Genomic DNA, 14,826 nt, shown 5'->3' with positions numbered 1-14,826 from the left:
CGCCTATCCATCCGTTGTGAACGAGAAGGGGGCGTGAGTTAGACAAGAGGCCGGCAGTGATGCACGGCAAGCTCATAAAGCAGGCCATCAGCTGACCTTTGAGGTGCAGGGAGGGGGCCAGGCAGGGCCTTTACGACCATCACCAGATTTAATAGCCAATAATGACTGGAATAAGCGCTTAAACCTTTAAGGGTCTGCACAGCCGCATGGAGGCAGTGACAGCAGATTCATGGCAGGAAAAAAGAAAGGGAGAGTGATGGGTTCAGCCGGTGCACTGACAGGGGCCATGTTTCAGTCGAAAGGCAAAATGACAGATGGAAAGGGAGAGGGTCGTGATATGTGTGTCTCTTTTAGTGGAGCCAACTGGCTTGTCCGTCTGTATCCTGATGAATGCACGACACTGAACAGTGAGGCAGAGGAGGAAGAAGACAGGAGTAATACACGGGGTGAGAGACACAGCAAAAATGGACAAACAATAAAGCTTGTCTGACTTCATTTTAATTTTAGATGAAAAACCTACTTTCAACTGAAAACTGGACTTTGGGTTATGATGTTTGTGAATTAAAAAAAACAGGAGTGTGACAGTTTTAGCCAATGTGTTGGAAAAGTTTGGTGGCTCTTGAAGCACTGCGTCCAGCTGCAGTCAATGTTGGCTCTGAGTGGGCTTTACTTTACAATCCTGTCAAGGCTACAGTTGCTTGCCTGACTTTTTTCTCTCAGCTATTTTCCTTCCACACAACTTTCCATTAATATGCTAACATCCTCTGTGAAAATCTAATTTCTTTAGCATCAATGTCATTTCTTTAGCCTAACCTAGACAGTGTCAAGTCAAGTTAGCTAGTTAGTCCCTATGATTCGGTGGGCCATTACATTACCAAAAAACATCATTTGAGAAACATTTGCCTCAATCCATAATCATGCAAACTACAAAATCAAAGCTTAAAATACAAAACGTCACTTTACAGTCATTTTAAATGATTTAGTCCAGATCAGTACATTTTGAAAATAATATATTTTAAACAGGTATTAAACATACTTTTCACTAAGCCCAGATTTCCGTTCTTAGATTTAAAAAAATATTTGCCTGATGTAATATTCTAATTTTAAATATTATGTTTTCATTAGATGTAAGTGGAAAATCATCCTGATTAACAGAAATAAAGACTTTTAATCATCCATCTGCGTGTAATTAATCTATATAATGTGTTTCACTTTGTGATGAAGTTCCTAAATTAAATAGGCTTTCTAATAGTTTTCTAATTTATTGGATGTGTCTGTATAACTACTGACCTCAGAATGAAGAACAACTAGAGTAATATTTCATAAAAAATATCTTTATCACACTAATCAACAAAATACCATTACATTTCAAACATTTTAAATGATCTGATAAATGACCCAGGCAGAACACCAATAGACTAAAGATTGTCTAAGCAGTCTTGAGAAAAAGAGAATAACAAACCATATGCTTCAATAGCACAAACTTGACATGAGTGTATTATATATTAAGCCACAGTATATAAATGTCTTTACGGGAGTAAAGGGAAAATCCTAATTTACAGTCTTTCCCTTGCAGACTTCTTTGTCTCATATTCTAATGACAAGTCTTAGTTACAGCATGCTCCCATCGTTTGGCCCGAGATCATAACATCAATTCATTAACTGCTGGCACCAAACTAATTCCGATTTTCCATAAACTCTCTAAACCTAATACAGTACTCATGAAAGGGAGGCCCATTTCACAGGCTGGCACATGTTCAAGCAACATATGCCACATAATCTCTTAAAAAGCATGATCCGAGTCCAAATTTAATTATGTAATAGCACAAACGAAATCAGAGTGCCGACACAGCAGAGCCCTCGATACGCTGCGTTCTGCCACTCCACTCTCATTCTCCTCATTTGTTTATTGCTCTTGCCAGTCCCGCCAGCCTCAAGGGCCGTGACGTCCGGAGTCCACTCAGCGGTCTACAGATGGCTCCGAGACTCGGCATTCATTCTGCATGGCTGTTTTTCTTTTTAATAAGGTTTGCTTTCAAAATATGACCATTGTTATATGATCATAATGCCTTTTCATGGTCTCACAAGCCATTATTTTTCACGCACTGTGTTTTAACATACTGAGTGCAGTCTTTTAACATGTTCTTTTTTTGTTTTTTTTCCCTCCTCCTTCTCATGGATTTATTGCGTTGTGCCTTGGTTGATGCAGTGGTGCTGTGGTGGCAGAGGAGCTTTAGCGGTGAGAGGGTGGGGAGCTCAGGGGATGTYCATGGTTCCCTGAGCCCTGCACTTCCTCTGGCAGCGGCACTCAACTTGCAAAGCACTGAGCTGAGGCTCTTGATCTCTGTAGAATACAGATAAAATTTTACCAGCGAACAGTGTCGGGCCTACACCGGCTATGATACTGTCCCTAAACATTGCTGAGGAGGAGTAAAAATATATATATGGGTATAAAAACCACAAAAGGCGCTCTGCTGAGGACTATATCCTAGATACCAGGTCACCTTTTTCCCAGTTATGGTATCAATAAATCCTTGGACAAAACTGCATATCTTAAGCACCTTACTGGCGACTTTTACAGTGCAGTCAGCGCTTGGCACGCATACGATAACATTCCCCTCGCACAATGGTCTAATCTTCATGGCACAGGTAGCACTGGGATTGTCTTGGATGTGCACTCTGCCATCGCCTGGGTTTGTCCCAGCGTCAGAGCCTCGTGCATTCCTTTGTGCTTTTTAACCAATGAATTAAAGAGGATTTCGACAGGGAAATGCTTATCGGGAAAAATTTTTACCCCTTTACTCAGAGATAAACAAATTAAACTAAACAAGTTGGAAAGAGTTTCACAAACTCATTCTGTAATAAGCAAGAGCTTCTTAAGATAACAAAGGCTGATTTAGACATTTTGTAACACAAAGAGTTGAGGAAAAGTGAAGCCGTAAGCTATATGGGACAGGGGTTCGTTTTGAGCTTTGTAAAATAGTTTATAATTTGTATTTTTAGGAGCCAATCAGATCCCCGTGCTTGTGAGTAAATAAATGAAAATGTTGGGATGTATTGTTTGTAGATTAAATATTCAGGTCACTTCTCCCAAGAAATCTTTTAATTTTTTAATCCATGCAGATGTTTGTTTTCAGGAAAACTTTCTGAAGTGCATCCCCAGATGAACACTGAAAGCATTCCTAAGCAGCTGAGTTGCTCTTATACAAAATACCTCAAAGAGCCAAAGATAATACATGTGGATTGAAATGCAATCTGCCTCTCACTTCTACCCGAGATAAGTACAGCCATTGACAAGACCTGGCTTCCTCCTCTTATCTCGCAAACACTTGATACCAGAAACTATGTGCATGAATAAGTCTTTCAAGATTGTGATGTAAATGTATCCGATTAATCACAACAAGAAAAACTGTAAGAAGAAGCACTCCCACCCCCCAAACAACATTGTAAAAATKTTCCTTTGCTTGCACTTGAATCAAAAGTAGTTTTCTTATCCACATTTTGCACTCAGGAGTGTGAGATCACGCAGTCCTCAGTCACATACCCATGATGCCTTGTGCTTTAATCTATGCTAATCTATTGTACTGTTTTCACTTTTTTAAAGACTGTTATTAACAATAATTTATAGCGAGACAATATGAGAAAACTCCAGACAAAAACCATCTTGTGATAATCTATGCAAAAGCTCATTTTCCTTCCTGATGGATTTAGTGACATATCCACCCCCACTAACACCCCCAGCAGTAAAATATTTAATTTTACTGAGTAGATCCGCGGGACACAAAGGAAAACCATCAGGTCCATGTTCAAGTTTAATTACTGATTTAAAGCCAGTCTGAAGCCTCCAGGCCCATCTCTGCTGCTAGTGAGGGAGAAGTGCTGAAAATTAGGAAGAAATGAAGATAACAGTACATGCAAGGGTCCTTTATGGTTTTCAAACACACAGTCTGATGATAACTTATGTGCAGGAAAAAAAAAGCCTTTTACTTGTGAACATAGAAATTAAGGATGCACTTTCAAAAAGCAGATTTATCATCAACATGACTAAAAAATATCGGGGAATTTAACGAGCTCAGTAGTTCTTCCAGTCCACAGTGTGGCGCTCTGCTCTCCGTCTGACTGAGCAGATTGAGCTGAGCTTTATTTTGGCACCTACCATCTGTCCTCACCACATATTTCAGACTATTAAACGAGAGCGAGCCTGTGTGTGCATGTGTTTGATTAAGCTCTGTCTAGCGACCCTTATTGCTGCCAATTCCTCTGAATCTATTACAATCCCTTCATCACACGCACACACACCACTTCATTTACATTTCCTCCGGTTTCCTTAGGTTGAAGAATAGCTCAGGTGGGGGGCTATATTTTCTGAGTGTCCCTCCTCTAGGTTTACCCAGATTTCGGCGTGCTTGAAAAGTTGCAGCAGTACACCGAGGGAGGCATTTTCACCTAATGAAACCCAAGATCAATAGAGCCGTTCTCTACTCTCATATATAGTGTATGTACACAAGGGAAATAAAGCATTATTTTTCTTCCTCAAATGTATAATAGATATCATTCTTTATTTAATGCTTAGCTCAATTTCACATGTGGTGCAAAGGGGAAATATTTCTTCTGATGATGTCCCTAAATTACAAAGACATAACAAAGGAGGRAAAAGTGTCATAAAAATTGAAATAAAAAACCCCCCAAAAAAACAACAGTGTCCTGTTCCCCACCACGTCAGAGCGCTAAAGCACATTACAATTAATGTTATATAATTAAAAAGCTTAGCGACATTTACATATTAATCTGCTCTGCTGACTGCAATCAACATATTTTAAATCAAGAGCTCAGGCTTTGCAGGAAAAAAAAAAGCAGCATAGGAACGCAAAGAGGAGAAAAGAGCTGATAAGCGTAGAGAAGAGGCAAGACGAGGGAGAGGAGGATGAGAGCAGTCACTTCAGGTGCAGCCCTTATCGGCGGCAGAGAGAGGACCTTTCTTATGTAATCTGTGATTTCATTCAGCCTCCGTATCAGATGATTGTCTGGGAGAAGAAAAAGCCATTTTGAGGGGAACGGGCTGCGTGAAAAGGATCGCCTCCCCGGTAGCTCACCCTTCCATGTCGAACCAGCCGCATGGCAACGAAGGTCAGCAGAATTATTGGAGGCGGGGGTGGCTCTGCCAGAGAAGACAATGATATGGCCTTAACCCTCATTTATAGGTGCCATTTCCCCACCTGACCCCCCTGCTAAAGTGTTATTTTTCCATGTTATGAAATGTGATAGCTCTCTGGTGAAACAGGAGTCTCTAGTTAGAAAGGTAATACTTTGGCGTGCAGCGACAGCGAGTCAGGCTCAGCCTCTCCCCTAAATGGCTTGGCTTTGCGGCCTTACTCCTCCGTGCAAACGCAGACAGTTCAATCAGGGCAAAACAACGTTCTTTTAACCGCTTGGCTAACAACAACCAGTGGCACACAGCGGTGCACATAGGAGCCCAGAGATTGCACACTTAGGGGGAGATGATGATAATGTCTTTGTGAATTTCACCCAAACATGTCATTTTAAAATGAGGCTCTCCACAGGCCTGTGTTATGTGTCACAACCTGTTCTTCTCAGTTCCTGCTCTTCTTCACCCTCCCAATAAAATATCACGATGGAAAACACATTTTATTGCAAACAATATATATATATATTTAAAACACAGCAGTCAATTATTAATGATGCGCAAACTGCAATAGCAATCAAAAGGATATTTCTGCAAGAGGACTGTGTTTGAACCACTTGTCCAGCAATTACTTAGCCAACTTTTACATGTGGTGTGATATTAATAAGTAAGGTGGGAAAATCATAAATGGCTAGTGGTTCATTAATTTCATATTATATTTTCATTAATGTAAAATGATGTGAGCGGTGCTCTGAATAATTTAATTCCAAAGCAAACCATGTGAAATATAATATGTAAGTCAAATTCCAATCAGATGACTTCACAGAAAAAGAAGGATGGAATAAAATCTGTTTTTAATGTTACGGGTGAGACCGTGCATCTTTATTACCTTCTGCCTTCACTGTGCTGTAATATACTAAGMTTTTAAATATCTTTATTCAGGGACATTTGGTTTGCAACTATAGCAAAACCAAAGAAAGAAAACTTAAAAAACATTTTAGTGTTTTTGTGGCAGCTGACTGGCAGTGTGTGGCAAGTGCTTCAATCAGAGAAAACTCTGGTCACTCCAGCACTTCTCTAGTAATTTATTTAAATGGGATTTAATGTATTAAATTTAGCTAATCTAGGAGAATGGCGCAACAGCTAATTTTAGCCTTGTAGTGGTTATACGAATACATTTTTTAACACCTTRGTATATTTTAGTACYTGTAATTGGCTTATTTCAAGTTCAGAGGATACGTAGCTATTGCTTGTGGCACAAATTTGTGTACACATATTTTTATTCTCACGTAACTATTTTAAAGAACATTTGACTGTTTCTCTTTTTGTTTAATTGATTATGACTATTTAGTCAGTCTTTCACATTTTCTGCCTAAACACAAATCCTGTTTTGTACCTATACATCTACACACACACAAGACAAATAATATAATCAAACATTTGGGACTTTTTATCAGCAGACATGACAATATGTTCAGATGCTATRGAAATCTTCATGCTGTTCTTTCTTGGTGCCTTTTTTAGGAATCATATATGCAATTGATGAATTGTTTAATGTTGATGATACAGCAGTTGATTAATAGAGAGAATAACTTCTTTGTGAGATGAGATTCAGAAAGGACACAAAACCTCARGTTACTCCAGCACTCCTCTCTAAGTCTGGATAGCCTGAGCTGCGCAWATTTCAGGGATGGTCAACCTGAAAACCTCAATGCTAAAAAAAAATCCTGCTTTGAGAATTTTTTTTTGTGGATTATGATATGCAGAGTGTTCACACACATGTAAACTAAATGMAACATTCCTGCAGCACGCCACACAAGCAATTACTAATTATTGCTTTTCCACTAATCCTAAGGAACTCAATAAATTAAAATATGCATCCCAGACAAAAGCATCTGCTGTAGGAATTTAGCATGAAGTATCCAGTTTTGTTAAGTGGTCTGCATGGGGTGATGTGTAAACCACTATCAAACAGGAAAAGCGGTGTGAACGGAGAGATGCACATCCACTCTCAGCTGCTCCATCTAGGGGACCAAGCTTGCCTCTACCCTGCAAGTTGTGAATCTTTTTCACTCTAAATCTAAAACACAGATGTTAGAGAGTTTGCTGCAGCTTGCTGTAACAGCACCAATTCATTCCTGGTTGCCGCTAATCACTCCTTCGATCTGTGTGGAGAGAGAGGACACATGGCTACAGGGTCCAGTCTAACACAAGACCTTTAATTTCTTAAGTAATGTTGCCCAGGGGGGTTTTGGCACAGGGCAATGCCAGGGGAAGGTCAAAGAAACAGGAAGATTAAGGCAGTGAGGTGTTGAGTTTGTCACCTCAGGGCCTACAGTCRCTCATAGAGAAGGAAGTCTGACTRAGTCCTGCCTTCATCCAAAGCAGATGGCATTTTTTTAAAGTGTCAGGGCTTATTTTTGGGATGCAGCCTCTGGCAGGCCCTGGGAAGACTACTTATTAGGCATGTACGCTTATAATTTAGTTAAACCACTGAGGGTTTGGAAACAAACCCAGGAGCCTCAAACTGAAATACTTCCTCTCTTTCCCACCTCCTTTTTTTTTCCTGTCAGAGAATTAAGCAAACGCAAAGAAAACCTTAATTTCAAAAGTGCTGCAACACTTAAAAGGGCAAAGCATACCTTTTGTATAGCACAGCCGTATGTATAGTGTCCTACAAAAACAGGAACGCAATTAAATGATTTCCACATTTTGTTAAATGGCAACCACAAACGTCCACATGCTTCAAGACACCTACATGGGATAATGGYGTCTCAAAGTGAAGTGAAATGAAACATATAAATGGTTTTCAATTAGTTACAAAAAAGTCTGAAAAAAGTATAATGCCATATTTACAACTTTAACTCAAAATAACATCCAGCTGCCTTTCAAAATCTTAGTGAATATTACACACTTGTGTGTAATTTATTCTCAGTATAAATACAACCAGCCTCACAGGTTTGTCAGAGAACATTTATGAACAAACTGTATAGTRAATATGTGAAGGATGGTGCTCTAGTTAGATTAGACCAAAACTTTATTTTTTGGCCAACAAGCAAAAWGCTTTATAGAAGAAGCTGCTCTGAGTTTATGGAAGGTGGTTGGAGCTACATACAGGGAATCATGGGAGAAAATCAGTTAGAGGCCACCAATAAACAAGGTGGTTTCACCATTCACCATGACCCTAAAAAAGCTACAGTTTTAATGGAATCACAGGGTATTCATGTGTTAAGATGGACTAGACCCAAATCCAACTGAGAGACAAAGAAAGATTATTAAAAATGTTAATCTTGTTTGTTCAAATCTGGTAGAAACAGAGACAGCAAGTCATGTAGCTGTACTCACAGAGAAATGTGGTTTTATAAAGATTTGACTAAGGGGCCTGGCTACAATTGCACACCACATTTTTATATTTTTATTTATAAGAAATTCTTAAAAACAGTAAAGCTTTTGACTACAACATGACAAAATATAACAAAGTTCACTGTTACGTTTCCAATGTTTTGAATGCTGGATGAGCCCTTTAAGCATGTAAGTGACGTTTGTGCATTACAGCAGTTGTACATTGTGTTTACTGCTGCAGCATGGATGAGTTATGAAGTTGAATCAATTTTAAAAGGATGTGARCAACTTTTGTAGTAAAGCTACACTACTTCTTAAATGGGGAAGCACTCATCAAAAACACCTTTGCACAGATAGGCAGTGTCTGCAGGGGCTGAAAACCTGCTGCATAAGCAGTGGAATCTAAATCCACACACATGTCACAACAGCTCTCAGGCAAACATACACAGGCATCACCTACTGCAAAGAGATAATTAGCAAGCACAGCTGACTCCTTGAATTGTCCTCCGTCCTCCCCCATCGCTTCCCAACTAATAGGGGCGTGAGTCCCACTTATTAGATGTGATTATCCACCCAGGGCTGTATGTAGATTAGCTTTATTACATCCCTTAACCAGCTTCTCTGCTATTTAGACAGAAAATGTAATTCATTGATGTAACTTAGATATAAATCTGCATTTACAGGGCAAAGTCCTTCTCCAGCACTGGTTATGACAGGTTGGCTGATTAAACTATCAGGCTGACAAGCCCAAAAGCCACACAAGAGGACAGGCAAACGTACAAAGGCCTTCCTATTATAGAAAATCCCCTAGAATAGCCAACGGTAGGGATATGGTAATGATGTATTACCTCTCTAACATGTCTACAATCCACACTTACTGTACAACTCCTGAGCAGACACACACTTATTTGTGGTACTAAGTTCATATTTGCAACAAAATGGAMATATTCTAAAACAAATACAGAAAAAAAACATTATATGTCCACAGTGTGTGAAATGTATGGACACCTATATGAGTATAGGCAGACATGAACACACACACACACCCACRCATTCACGCACTTATCTTTCCAATTCCCTTATCCAGCTGAATATGATGACTGGGTTTGGACTGACCTCCAGGCAGAGGACGAGGCCTTGCTCTACGTGTGCCTCCCCTTCCCCTCCTCTTTTTCTTCCAACAGAATGAATCTAAAAGACTGGTGACCTTGCTGTGGGTCTGTAAGGGAAATGAGCTACATCTTGTCACAGTCTGAACAGACCATTTGAAACCTGGTTTGTTGGCTTTGAAAAGGCCAGTGATTGTGGAGCTGATAACTGTAGGGGGTGTGAAGAGGATGGCCTTTATTCAGAAAATTAAAAGGCAGGCCTGATGGAAATATGTCGACACTGGAGCCAAGCATATCATTGCAAGACTCTTATCAAGTGAGCATCTCTGCAGCTAGCCATGAATCTATACTCTGCTGCTGGCAAGCCGAAGGCACGAAACAAAAACAACAAGTGCAGCTTCTTCTGCCAATAACCAGGAATATGTTAATGATTTTCAGGAAGCAAATTAACTTTAAGGGTTCCTTACCAATGTGCCATCTCTGAGACAGGATTTAAAATTCATTATCTGCACAGTTATCCAAATCCGTGAAATGGTTCAGACAGACACACAACACACAAAGTCTGGAAGCAGGCACAAATGAGCTAACTCGTCTGTTTCTCTTGCAAGATTTCTCTGTGTGTGTGTGTATGTGTGTGTGTGTGTGTGTGTATGTGTGTGTGCATGTTTAAAGAGCTCTCCAAACAAAAGCTGGCATCTCCCATGGCCTGCACAAATGTTTGTCTAATGTAAACCGCCATATAGCAGCATCTAATTAGGAGTGTCAGACTGCATGTGGCTGAGAAATCTCAACCAACTGTCAACCGAATCAGATTGCTCCCAATCAGCGGGGACACAAAAAAGGGAAAGAATGGAAGAAGAGGATGCAGCAAGTGAGAACCAGGGACCCGAGCGGGGGGCAATTAACAGTCAAGGTGAAGCCACTCATTGTTGTCAAAGAGGCTATGCTAGCCATGCATGTTAGACTCATACCCTCCCTGTTTCTTTGCCAGCATCTGCTGGCAYATTTGTAATTAGGCTCRAAATGCTGAGCAGTGCTGCATGGCGGTGGCCTAGCGCTGCCATAAATGACACAAAAAGCAAAGAGAGTAGCACTTGAAACACAGAGCTACAGAGTAATGTAGGTTCTTAGTTATTGAGAGAGCACATCGGCTGGCAAATCTGAATCRAACTCTCATTTTGGTTCCACTTTTTATTATCTTCATAAATCCTTGCTTTATTAATATAATAATAAGTACYCTAAACTTCACTGATCACACTAAGAAGGAGTATGAYGATGCTATAAACATAAAGGAGCATACAGTATGTTTYACATGCAGATACTCACATTCCAACACAAGTCGCATACCCTACTTTAAAGCTTGGGCAAAGCAAGTTCCTGAAAGGTTATCATGAATAAAGGTGTTTCTGAACCACCTCCCTTGGCGTTCATTATTAGTGGGTGAAAGCAGTATGAGGAATGCAGAACTTTTTTTTTCCATCTAAAACCATGATTTGCTTGGTGTAAACAACAACAACAATACCGGGGACGTAGTTCTGTAGAAGGCACACAATGAGCTCAAGGGTTCCTCATAACATCTCATTATAGTTAATGAGCACTGTGTGTTTACAATGTGTAGCTCTATAGAGCTAGCAGTGTTTACCCATCCCCTCCTCTCAATGGAGATCACTCAGCGCACCCCAAAACAAAGAAGGATTTGTTTAGCCATGGGCTGTGTTTCTTCCCTTTTGGATCATAGGGCTCAGTCTAGCAGGCACAAAGTGCTATATCTCTAAATTCATCACAACAACCATAAAATTATCTGATACATTGTATGTACTTCACTAGCATAGCCTCTAAAAATGGCCGTCCCCATGYGATTTAACAATTATTGAAAGGTTCATTCAGTATAGAAACTAAACTGATAAAGTGAAACACATTATATAGATTTTTTAAACCTTTATTTCTGTTAATTATGGTGATTTTCCTTCTTACAGTTAATGATCARTTGTCAATTTTTATCCTAAGGGACTAATACAGTCGTTAATTCATTTAAGCAAACATTGCATGTACACTTAAAATATTACATCAGACCAATAAAAAAAAGCTTTTCAATACTGAAATATCAAGAGTTAAAGAAAAGCTCGTTTAATATCTGCTTAAAGATTGTTTTGGGAAAATGTACCTTCAGTTTGACAAATGAGCTTYATCAAACAGCACATTTTATTCCTTTATTGTGATGGTATTTTTCTTTGTTTTGTTTTTTGCATTTTGTAACATTAAAACCCTGTTATACTTATTAATGAAAGCTATGGGTGTACATTCGCACTCATTGTCCTGGTGGAAGGTGAACCTTCTAAGTCTTTTCTTTCCTTTCTTTCTGTGTTTAGCTCCATTAATATTTTAGTCAACTCTGACCAGGTTCCCTATCCCAGCATTATGAAACATTATGTTTCACTTGGGGCCTGGAGTGTTCTGAGATAAGTGCTACCTTAAAAGCAAAGCACATTCTTTAGTGTGTTTTCTGACTACAAATACACGCCACACTTTTCAGATAGTTATACGTGAAAACTACGAAAAATGTGTAGGTTTTCCTTTACGTACACAAATATACCATAGTTTGTTTTGGTCTATGAYGTAACATCCCAACAACTTACACAGGCACTGCATCTCCTGGCTGTGCATCACATCYGCTTCGCTTCAACACAGACCTCAGAACTTCCTACTGGATTTTTGAATTTAGAATATGATTATTAGCACATCTGATCCTTGAATAGAAAGCTATGGGCGAGTTCTGCATGAGAGGCTCATCTCTTAATCAGTATGTTGGGAAGCACGGCAGTTTGAGAAGCTGATTGAGGCCTGTGTTGACAGTGTGTTAATCTCTGATTAACATCTGCATGTGATCTCATGGAAGTATGGCACCAGTAAGCTCTGTGTTCACACAGAGCATGAAATATCCAGGCGTGTAATAACATTTTATTTACAAAGGGCCCACTGGGCAAAATGCATGCCACCACTGCCGAACTGAGCTCAATATAATTCACTTGAATACAGTATTTTCTCTCGGCAAGACAAGCAAGGACAGGAAAAATGGAAAGATGTTTTTGGTTACAGTAAGTTTTTAGAAGCTGGGAGTTGATGGCCACCTGTATGGAATAGTCAAATCTGTGAACATAGGAAAGTAAGTAGATGTGCCAAAAAGAGGACTAAAAGGATGAGTCCCACATAAGTTGAATAATTTAATCTGCCTACAGCGTAACCTGCATTATCTGTCTAAAAAGGGACAAGACAGCTATATTTTAAGAAGGAATGCGAAGCATGCGGACCACAGTTCCTGTTCACTCCTCTTAAATCAGTGGTGCATTTAGAGAGAAACCCACTGGATCAAAATCAGTAAAGCACACCATTTCAGAACACAGCAGGGAAGACAAACACATACCAAACATTACAGTAAGTCATCAGCTTGCAGAGTTACAGCAGACGATTAAGATTAAAATATGCATGTGTGGCGAAGCTGTGTTGGATACCAGAGGTTTGTGTGCGCAAAGGAAAACTAAATGCTTTTGCAGTTCACTTCTCACAGATTCTGCCAGTATGATAATATAAAGTTAAAATAGTGGTTAGATGTACTCTAATGTAAGCAACATGGTAGGCAACAAATCAAAAAGTCACACAATACATAAACATATTTGGCTGAGGGGTATTCCCCCATAGAGAAGGGTTTTTTATTAGACAAGGAGGAGCTTTATGGAAATAGGCGGAGCTTTGTGGAAGCAAGCATTTAGGCACCCCCGAATGGTTGCCAAGGGAAATTCAGAGATTTCTCAAACATGCATGATGCAATCAAAACAACACTCCAGATAAGTTTAGGTGAGGGAATGACTTGATAATTCACAAAAGCCAACTTTACATAACCCATCTTTTAAATTCTTTTACATACATGTTTAGGACTTGCAATGAAAACGTTCAGGTCTTCATTTCAACCCGAGACTTGGACGCCTTGACTTTGGACTCTATTTGGGACTTTTGTTTTCAAATACTTTAGGCTTAATGGTGACCTCCAAAACGATAACTTGATCCCCACCACTGAGAAGCATCATCATGAAAACCACGGAGCGCACCAGATGGGTCAGGGAAATTTTAGAGAAGAATAGACAAAGAGAGAAAAGTAGCTGCACATCAAACTAAATACACTACATTTTCAAATAAAATAAAGCGTACAATCAATAAACACTGAAATTGTCAGGTATAAAACACAGTCTATTATCTCTTTTCAAATAATATGTACATGTCTTACTTTTAGGAAAAACAATGGCCATACATAAACAATTTCCAATTCATGAAGCTTTCGCATCATGAATTGTCTTTTCTCCTTTAAGATTTTCTTTATAATGATTAAATTCCAAAGTCCATTAGAGCATAAAAACACTGAGCTCCTGCCTCATCTCTTCCCAAAATAAAAAAAAACAACCTACTATCATCACTTTCTATGCCTCTCAAACTGCTTTGGTGTCCTACAAAATTACCATATGAGAGGCTATTTACAGCTCGACAAAATTTCTGTGTGTTTCCATGTGAGCTCAGTCCATTCCTGTGATGGAACAAAATGAAAAGCCTGCCTTACTTGTTGCACGCAATTAAGCCCGTGCGAAAAGACAGTCGGGGCAGTTTAACATTTCATAGGGTTGTAATTATTCTTTAACTGTTGGAAAGTGCTGTCCCCTAGGAGCCAATTACTTGAAAAGCACTCATCACACACAAGATATATACAAACAAATCCTTCAAGCACAAAGTAAATGTTTAAACATTAAAAGGGATGAGTGGAGGAACCCATACCAATCAGTTTTGGTTGGAGCTAATTACTAATAAGAGCAGCAACCCTGTGGCGTAAGATAATTATGACACCAACATGCACCTCAAACATAAAGAGGGCCCTGGCTGGCTGGTGTACCCTAGCTCTATGATCCCAGACGATACAGTCTGAAAACCAAGCGGGGAATAAAAAAAAATTGTTGACCTTACTAACTGACCAGATACATGGTATAATAATGTTGACGCATTTTTGCATTCTGATTTTTAGGTACGGGTCAAAATAATGAGCCAACTAGAAAACTTTGTTTCATTTGAAACTTTTTTCTATTTTTCTATGGCGGTAGCTAGATGAAGAGTTTTCTTATTTTTGGTTTTTTATTATATGTTCAAAAATCCTTTTGTTTAAAAGCCAGAAAATAACACAAAATAATTATATAT

The sequence above is a fragment of the Poecilia reticulata genome, linkage group LG3 (assembly GCF_000633615.1).
Source record: "Poecilia reticulata strain Guanapo linkage group LG3, Guppy_female_1.0+MT, whole genome shotgun sequence".
Lineage (NCBI taxonomy): Eukaryota > Metazoa > Chordata > Actinopteri > Cyprinodontiformes > Poeciliidae > Poecilia > Poecilia reticulata.
This window is presented reverse-complemented; position numbering follows the sequence as displayed.